Source organism: Peromyscus californicus, unplaced genomic scaffold (assembly GCF_007827085.1).
Source record: "Peromyscus californicus insignis strain IS unplaced genomic scaffold, ASM782708v3 Scaffold_5__1_contigs__length_169319896, whole genome shotgun sequence".
NCBI lineage: Eukaryota > Metazoa > Chordata > Mammalia > Rodentia > Cricetidae > Peromyscus > Peromyscus californicus.
The window spans coordinates 139,116,789-139,126,665 of record NW_026294573.1 but is presented as its reverse complement, the minus strand read 5'-3'; the positions used below and the strand labels follow the sequence as shown (position 1 = coordinate 139,126,665).

The 9,877-nt window shown below is 38.6% G+C and overlaps 1 pseudogene; it reads left to right on the top strand.

Annotated features, from left to right (window-relative positions):
• The first annotated feature begins 7,997 nt into the window (after nt 1-7,997).
• Nucleotides 7,998-9,574, top strand: LOC128096534 (UMP-CMP kinase-like; annotated as a pseudogene).
• The last annotated feature ends 303 nt before the right edge of the window (nt 9,575-9,877 follow it).

The window sequence follows — 9,877 nt, the reverse complement described above, 5'->3', positions numbered from 1 at the left end:
GCTTTTAATTCCATTAGTTGTGATTTGTCAGTCCAAGGTCTTATTTCCTGAGCTACTTGATAGAGTCCCTCCCATAAAATCCCTGTTTGTGACTATGTCTTGACATATTTGTCATTAACAGTTTTGGGTCTTTGATTTTGAATAAATTTTTGTATAGGCTAAGAAATACATATCTATGTTCACAATTCTATAAGTAAACATCCAGTTTTGTTAGCGTCGTTTGTTGAAGAGGCTGCATTTTCACCAGTGATGCTTTTGATATCTTTGTCAAAGCTCAGGTAGTTAGAATTGTGTGGATTTCTTCCCATTCTGTTGAGCTACATTCTGTTTTTGTGCCACAGGCTGTTTTTCTAAGGCTTGGTGTATAACTTGAAATCATGTAACACTTCTGCCATTGTTCTCTTTGCTTGGAATTGCTTAGGATTTCTCCCCTATTTCTGTGATGGCTACACTAAGATTTCATACATTATATTTAAGGGTTCAGAACATGGACACTCTTGTCCCATTCCTGATTTTAGTAAAAATGTTTAATTTTTTCCTCCATTTAATATAATGTTGAGTATAGGTTTGTCCTATATAACCTTTACTAAGTAGAGGTTTGCCCTTTCTATTCCTGGTTTATTCCAAATTTTTTTGATGAAAGGACATTCAACTTTATCAAAGGCCACTTTGGGTCTTTCTGTCAGTACTCCCCATTTCCACTTTCATGTCATATATATTAGTCAATCTTCCTTCTGCTTAAAGAATATACTTTCCTTCTCATGAGCCCTTTTCTCTAGTGTCCTAGGACCTACACACATACTCACTTACATTCTATATACATGCACATACATAAAAGTCAGAGTCTAAGAATCACATAGGAGAAAGAACATGCACTATGTATTTTTCTGAGCCTCAGTTTTCTCACTTAACATGTTTTCTAGCTCTGCCCATTATGGTGAAATTATTATTATTTCATTCTTCTTTACAGCTGAATAAAATTCCACTTGTATATATATTACATATTCATTATTTTATTCATCAGATGATGGACATCTGGGTTGATTTTATTTCCTTGCTATAAGTGAGTACAGTGGTAACAAACATGGATGTGTAGGTATTTCTGTGATAGGCTGCTGTGGAAAGATCAAGATTTGTTGCTTGAATTGGTTTAATAAAACTCTGAGTGGCCAGTAGCCAAGCAGGAAATGTAGGTGGGGCGACCAAACTAAGGATGATGGGAAGGAGAGGGGTGGAGTCAGGAGTCACCAGCCAGATGCAGAGGGATGAGGAGATGAACATGCCATGCTAAATAAGGTACTGCCATGTGGCAGAGTGTAAATAAGGAATATGGATTAACTTAAAATATAAGAGCTAGTTAATAATAAGCCTGAATTACTGGCCAAGAATTTGTAATTCATATTTATCCTCTGAGTCTGGTTATTTGGGACTGGGCAGTTGGGACAGGAAATGTCCAATTACAGTAGGCTATAGAATCTTTAGGGCATATACATAGTAATGATATAGCTGTGTAATGTGGCGGGTTTATTTATTTATTTATTTTGAGGAATCTCAATACTGATTTCCATAGTGATTACACCAGTTTGCACTACTGCTAAAAGTGGATAAGGATTCCTCTTAACCCACATCATCACTAGCATTTGTTGTCATTTGTTTTCTTGATAGTAGCCATCCTAACTTGGCTGAGGTGGAATCTCAGAGTAGTTTGTTTTAATTTTTTAAATTTTGCTTTTATTTTATGGCTGTTTTGCCTGTATGTGCACCACTGTAGAGGTCAGAAAAAAGGTCAGACTGCTGGGAACTGAAATTACAGATGGTCCTAAAGTGCTACGTGAATGCTAGGAATTGAACCCTAGTCCTCTGGAAGAGAAGCCCATGCTCTCAATAGCTGAGCCATCTCTTCAGTCCTTAGAGTAATATTAATTTGCATTTTCCTTATGCTAAGTGTGATGGTTTGAGTAGGAATGGGCCCCGTAGTCTCATAGATTTGAATGTTTGGTCATTAGGAAGTGGCACTACTTGAGAGGGATTAGGAGGTGTGGCTTTGTTGAAGTGGGTGTGTCCTTGCTGGAGAAAGTGTGTCCCTGAGGATGAGTTTTGAAGTTTCAGAAGCCTATGTCAGGCTCAGTGGCTCTCTCTCTTCCTGCCACCTGCCAATCCAGATGTAAAACTCTTGGGGGCTGGAGAGATGACTCAGAGGTTAAGAACACTGGCTGCTCATCCAAAGGTCCTGAGTTCAATTCCCAGCAACCACATGGTGGCTCACAACTATCTGGTACCCTTTTCTGGCATGCAGGCATACCTGTAGACAGAACACCATGTGCATAATAAATAAATAAATCTTAAAACAAAACAAAAAATTTCAGCTACCTGTCCAACACCATGTCTGTCTGCATGCTGCCATGGTTCTTGCCATGATGAGATTGGACTAAACCTCTGAATGTCAGCAAGCCCTAATTAAATGCTTTTTAATGGTAATGGAGTCTCTTCACAGCAATAGAATATTGACTAAGACACTAAGGATATATTACCCTTGAAAAAATATTACTTAGCCATTTGTATTTCTTCTTTTGAGAACTTACCTTTCATTCCCTTAGCCCAGTTTTGGTTTGGTTGTTTGTTTTCTTGTTTAGTTTTTTTTTTTTAGTTCTTTGTATTTTCTATATATTAAATCCTCTGTCAAATATATAGATAGAAATATTTTCTTCCATTTTGTTGGCTGTCTCTTTACTCAATTGTTTCCTTTAATGTCAAGAAAAATTTAAAATTGTATGAGGTGTCATTTGTTGATTATTGACTTTCTTTTCTGAGTGACTGGAATACTATTCAAAAAGTCCTTGTTTATACCTGTATCTTGTAGTGTTTCCCCTAAAATTTCCTCTATTTAGTTCATGTTTTTTGAGGTCTCTGATCCATTTGGAGTTGACTTTTGTGCAGGTTGAGAGATACTGCCTGGACTCATTCTGTGTGCAGTTCCCCTAGTTTCCCAGCACCATTTCTTTCTTTCTTTAATCTTTTTGACAAAATGAAATTAAGATGAAGTAAAGACTATCATATTGAAGTTAGACACAAAGGCACAAAGCACAGGAGTCAGAGACCCACTCATTCTCACAGTCAAGAGTCTCATAAAAATACTAAGCTCACAACACTGAGTACCTGGTGCAGACCTGTGTAGGCCCTGTGCTTGCTGCCTCAGTCTCTGTGAGCTCATATGCATCCTGTTTAGTTGATTCAGAGAGCCTTGTTCCCCTGGTGTCCTCCATCCCCTGTGGCTCTTAGCATCTTTCTGCTTCCTCTTCCATGAGCTCTGAGGGGAGACATTTGATGTAGGCCTCCCATTTAGACTCTTTCTCTATAGTGAATGTCTCAGCACCCTTTCTTAAGGATGATGTCTCTTCTCTAATGTATATTTTTGGTATCTTTTAAAGAAATCCGGTGGCTGGAGCTGTGTGGGCTTATATTTGGATCCTTTTTTCAATTCCTTCAATCAACACACCATCTTTAAAGATATTTTGAAATTTTATATTTCCTTATCTGTAACTAGAGTTTTTTTAGTGACATAGTATTAATACATTCTAAAACACTATATATATTGGGTATATATATATATATATATATATATATATATATATATATATATATACATGCATACACACACACAATTTTCATTTTCATTTCATTTTTCAAGATGGTAGAATATAGTTTTTCCTCATTTTTTCCTTTGAGAAGGGAGCTGTATTGAAGTAAAAGAATATAAATGGGGCAGAAATTGAATATGCTTATATAAAAGAAAAGAAGTATCAAAAATGGTGGGGAAATATTTAATATTAGGATTGGAATTTTAACACTGGTAGATGAATTATAGATGTTTTGAAGTAGAAGAAAGTTTAGTAGACTCTGATAATGAGTCTCCATTTACTCCCTGGAGTGTGTTTACTGTAAGGGCCTAGGGAACTGGTATGCTTGCCTGTGTCAAAACAGACTGGAGTGCACCCCAGATATAAGCATGTTGTGGGATGTTCTCTATCCTGTGAATGTGATGCTCTGATGGTTAATAAATAAAGTGCTGGTTGGCCAGTAGCCAGGCAGGAAGTATAGGCAGGACAAAGAGAGAGGAGGAGGTTGGGAACAGGAAGGCTGAGGAGGGAGACGCTGCCAGCTACCACCATAAGGAGCAGGATGTAAAGTACTGGTAAGCCACAAGCCATATGGCAAGGTATAGATTTATAGAAATGGGTTAATTTAAGATATAAGAACTAGATAACAAGAAGCCTGCCATGGCCATACAGTTTATAAGTAATATAAGTCTCTGTGTGTTTGCTTGGGTCTGAGTGACTGTGGGACTGGCAGGTGAGAGAGATTTGTCCTGACTGTGGGCCAGGCAGGACTAGGAAAACTTCAGCTACAAATGGCACCCAACGAGTTGGCAAGAGTTTCCACCTAAAACCTGAGAAATAAGATTCTAAAACGGCCCCCATGGAACTGGACCAGGCCTTCTGGATAAGTGAGACAGTTGATTAGCTTGAACTATTTGGGAGGCTCCAAGGCAGTGGAGCCAGGACTAGTGGGCTAGCTTTTTGGAGCCTGGGGCCTATGCTGGGACACTTTGCTCAGCCATGGTGTAGGGAGGAAGGGACTGGACCTGCCTCAGCTGAGTCTACCAGGCTGGGTTGACTGCCCAGGGGAGACCTTGCCTTGGAGGAGGTGGAAATGGGGGTGGATTTGGGGGGAGGGCTGAGAGGTGGGAGGAAGGAGGATGGGGGAATCTGTGGCTGATATGTGAAATTAAGTTAATTATAAAATAAAAATATTTTTAAAAAAGATTCTAAAACAGAGCTAAAAACAGTTTTCTAGCTGTCTCTCTCAAGTTAGTGGCAGCCTGCAGGTTTGAGCTACTCTATGGCAGGTTCCTAGCATGCGTGCTTGACCTGCAGTATGGCAGGAATGAGGCATCTGCAAGCAACACATTACCCTGCATGGTAGATTTAGTCTTTTTTAGTTAAAAAAAAAAGAGGTTTCTGGGCTCCACACTGTTGGATGGAATCATAGACCCACTGCCTTCCACAGTCAGTGGACAGCCTGGTTCCCAGAGCTGGTGGTAAATGTATCGCTGCCATGTTGGGAAGCTGAGGTGGGCAGAGCCAGCAGCCACAGCAGCCATTTCAGTCTTACAAATGCTGCAGTTTAAAGCCATAGGTTCACAATAAGACAGATTCAAATGAGATAAACCTCTTAACGGTTTACAAACATAGGCTTGGAAGAGAAAAGAAAAGGAATATAGACAGTTATATTAAAGAAATAGAAAGTTTTAAAAAATAAAGTCTTTAAAGAGACAGTAAGAGTAATATAAAAAATAAGCCACATAAAGATGGAAATCGCACATAGAGTTTGGATTATATTGTCTTTGAGATTTTTAACTTCAGGAAGACATTTGATTGTAAAAGCTGTTGAGTTAAGCCAATATGTATGTTTTAAAGGTACCTTAACTTCAAAATATGAATCTAAAGATATGTTGCTTTGTAAAGGAGGCTCTGCTTTTGTTTCCACAGAAAGCCAGAGGCTACGGATTTGTTCCAGATTAAGATACATCAGGTTTGACCAGTCAAGACCCCCTGAAAGGTCTCCGATGACACCATGGCCCAGATGATCCAACATCCAGAGCCATTTCAAGGCAACTGGCTCAGACAATACACCCTCACGACTGCTCTATAATCCTAAAAATTTCTTTGTGTCCCCATAAGATATAGCGCTCTCATCCAGCAGGAAGTAGTATGAGAAGCTATGTTCAAATTCCCAAGTATATCAAGCTGGCTTTGGAGATGGAATTGGCTTACTCTTTCTCTAAACCCAAGCATATTCCTAAAGCAAAAAGTTGAGAGAGTCTTGTGTCCCTTATCAGAAGAGCCCTCCGGTGTGGGACAGAAAAAACAAATCAATATTTTAATTTAAAACAGGTTTTTTATAAATGCAACCTCTTTCTAAAGAAAAATAGGGGCTGTAGATATGATAGGATAAATAGTAACAACTTATTTAGAAATGTTTTACATTGGTATAAATTTTAGTTTATTGATACAAATTTAGAGTTGATTTTGTTATACTGTATATATATTTCTACTCTCATTGGAGGTATTATGTTTATGTAACTCATTTAAATTGTAATGAATGATTAAAAAATACAGATTAATAATTAGTCTTCTATGATAGTCAAACTTGTAGCCATGTTAGTTAATTTTTCTAGGTATACATAGATACATTTCAGATAGATAGGTAACCTTCAAATACTTCAAAGACCTACAGAATATTGCATTTAAAATGTTTTAAAAATTTAGATTCTCTGGACAGTGAGACATGTCTGCTCCTGGCAGCACTGATTTACTTCAGAGAGGAGGATGGGCATCAAAGACACTCTATATGGAGTTTACCTTCTTCTTGGCAAAAATAGCCATTTTGGCAAGAAACTGTTCTTGCAAGGACTGCTTGATAGACTGGACATACAGGACCCATAGGAAGGTGACCACTGAACTTTTGCTTGGCAAAATGGTCCTACAGATTCCTGCTTCACAGAGGAAACTGCCAGACATTCTACAGGACATGAAGAGAAGTGACTGAGAGACTCTAGCCCTGTGGGTTGAAGACAGATGCCCCAACTTTACAGAAGAACTTTGGATGACTGTCCAGGCTGCTAGCTGTCTCTACTCTCAAGAGACTCCCAAAAGTTGCTTTTTTCCTTCTCTCATTTCTTAGGTAATATTATATCCTTCTGAGGACTTTGATGTAGTTGAAGACTAGATAGTTACAATTTCCTTAGTTATGATAAAAGGTAAGTTAGATATGAAGCCTTAGACTCACAAATATAGGATAGAGTAACTTCTTTCATTTTGCTAAATACAAATAGATTAGATATTATAATTATAATTCTTGCTTGATAATTGTTTTGTTACATGTGTAATTTTACTATGTGAAAGTTAAAACCTTCCTTTTTGAAAAAAAGAAAAGGGGAAGTGCTGTGGGATGTTCTCTATGCTGTGAATGTGCTGCTCTGATTGGTTAATAAAGTGCTGATTGGCCAGTAGCCAGGTAGAAAGTATAGGTGGGACAAAGAGTGAGGAGGAGGCTGGGAACAGGAAGGCTGAGGAGGGAGATGCTGCCAGCCACCACCATGAGGAGCAGGATGTAAAGTACTGGTAAGCCACAAGTCATGTGGCAAGGTATAGATTTATAGAAATGGGTTAATTTAAGATATAAGAACTAGATAACAAGAAGCCTGCCATGGCCATACAGTTTATAAATAATACAAGTCTCTGTGTGTTTGCTTGGGTCTGAGAAGCTGCAGGACTGGCAGGTGAGAGAGATTTGTCCTGACTGTGGGCCAGGCAGGACCAGGAAATCTTCAGCTACATTAGCATGTGCTACTCTTTCTGCTGCAAGTGCTCCCTCTGGAGTCAGTTTCATAACATCAATCATTTAACAGTAACTTTATAACATTCCCAGAAATTCCTTAATCATATTTCATGGCCAGTTCAGAGCTGTCTGCATCATATTGCAGGAGAGAACATACTAAGATACAGAATAAGCATGGTACTTTATTCTTGTGTGTCAATTTATTTGGAGATTTGGCAGAGAGAACATTACTATTTTGTTCTCATCTAATTTCTCTCCCCAAAATAATGCATTAAAAACTTAAATCAGATACAGAAGCATTTAGAGGTAGGGCCTTCTGGGAAATGTCAGGAATGAGTTAATATAAGCAGATCATTTATTCTGCTCTTCTGTGCTGTGGATATCGCTCTGTATAAATAAAACATTGATTGGCCAGTAGCCAGACAGGAAGTATAGATGGGACTAGGAGAGAGAAGAGAGGAAAAGGAGAGGAAGGTAGAAAAAAAGGGACACCAGCTGCTGTTCAGGGAGCATCATGTAGAGGCAACAGGTAAAGCCACGGAACACGTGGCAACATATAGATTAACAGAAATGGGCTTAGTATAAGAGTAAGAGCTAGGGCCCCGCCGCGCCTGCCGCTGTCAGAGGCGCGGTGTATGCTGAGCAGCTGTCGTCGCCGGCTGCTGCACGTCCTGGTCTCGAGCTTCCCGCTGCTGACCCGTGGACTGTGGCTCTGTCCTAGCAACCTCATGAGGCCGTTGGTCGTGTTCGTTTTGGGCGGGCCTGGTGCCGGCAAGGGGACCCAGTGCGCACGCATTGTCGAGAAATATGGCTACACACACCTTTCTGCTGGAGAGCTTCTTCGTGATGAAAGGAAAAATCCAGATTCACAGTATGGTGAACTTATTGAAAAGTACATTAAAGAAGGAAAGATTGTGCCAGTTGAGATAACCATCAGTTTATTAAAGAGGGAAATGGACCAAACAATGGCTGCCAATGCTCAGAAGAATAAATTCTTGATTGATGGATTTCCAAGAAATCAAGATAACCTTCAAGATCTGTATTGAACGGTGTCTTGAAAGGGGAAAAAGCAGTGGTAGGAGCGATGACAACAGAGAGAGCTTGGAAAAGAGAATTCAGACTTACCTTCAGTCAACGAAACCAATTATTGACTTACATGAAGAAATGGGGAAAGTCAAGAAGATAGACGCTTCTAAGTCTGTTGATGAAGTTTTTGGTGAAGTTGTGAAGATTTTTGACAAAGAAGGCTAACTAACCCTGAAAAAACATCTTTGAAATCATGCTTGAATATTGCTTTGATAGCTGCTATCACAGCCCCCTTTTAAGGCAATTTTAATCTTTCAAAATTACATCTCAATTAATGTCTAGAAATATATAGTAAGACAAATTATGTGTTATTTTTAATTTGTGGTCACAGTACACAGTGAATTCAGGTTTAATCATCTTAGGTATTATGGTGCTCACAAAATGAAGAAGGGTATCAGCTAGTTCTTGTTTGTATTAAAAGACTATCCCTTTTATGTTTGTGCCTTCTGTGAGCAAAATTTTTTAGTATGCATGTATATCCATTTTGTAATTGCAATGTGTTAGGATTTGGAAATTCTATTTCCTTTTGCTGCACATTTAAGATTTCCAACCTGTTAAGTGAATCTGTGGACCAAATTTGAAGGAACTTTATGTATAGTCAGTTCTTGCACAAGGTGTTTAGTAAACAAACTCATAAAATGGATTCCTAGCAATGCTCTAGTATTTATCAAATGACTGACCATTTTCTGTGGAAAGTTAAAATTTAGGCGTTGATTTATTACAGCTTGTGCAAAGTTGAATGACAGGGAAGTCTTTGCTTTCAAGGTTTGGGTCAGGGGACAGGGGCTTCAGAGCCTGATTGGATTGTCAGCTTTCTTCTGACATAAACTGTGGGGCAAGGGTCTAATGACTTGTGTTCCTATGCTCTGTGACATAGGACTAGTCATCATTAAACTGATGTTAACACAGTTCCTAGTAGTGGGCCCTTGACATGCATGTGCTAGTTTATGTTAATATGATTCAGTTCTTGTTTTAGTAATACTTCAGGTATTTTTTGTTTTGTTTCTTAGACTAAATGCAAAGGTAGAATAAATTAGAAAAAACAATCTAATGGTTAAAATTCCCATTTATATTTTATTTTCTGGAATACATTTTTTCATGGTTACTTGTTTTAAAAAGATTTTAAAAATCATTGCACTTTGGTCAGAAAAATAATAAATATATCTTATAAATGTTTAAAAAAAAAGAGTAAGAGCTAGACAATGGTAGGCCTGAGCTAATGGCCGAGCAGTTTAAATAATATAAGAGTTGGTATGTTTATTTTATAAGTGGGCTCCGGGACTGGCAGGGCTTGGCGGGAACTGGAGAGAAATTCTCCAGCTACACTTCCGTCATGTGAGGATCCAGTGCTGCTCCCTCAGAGGGACCATCAGATACCATCTTGGATGCA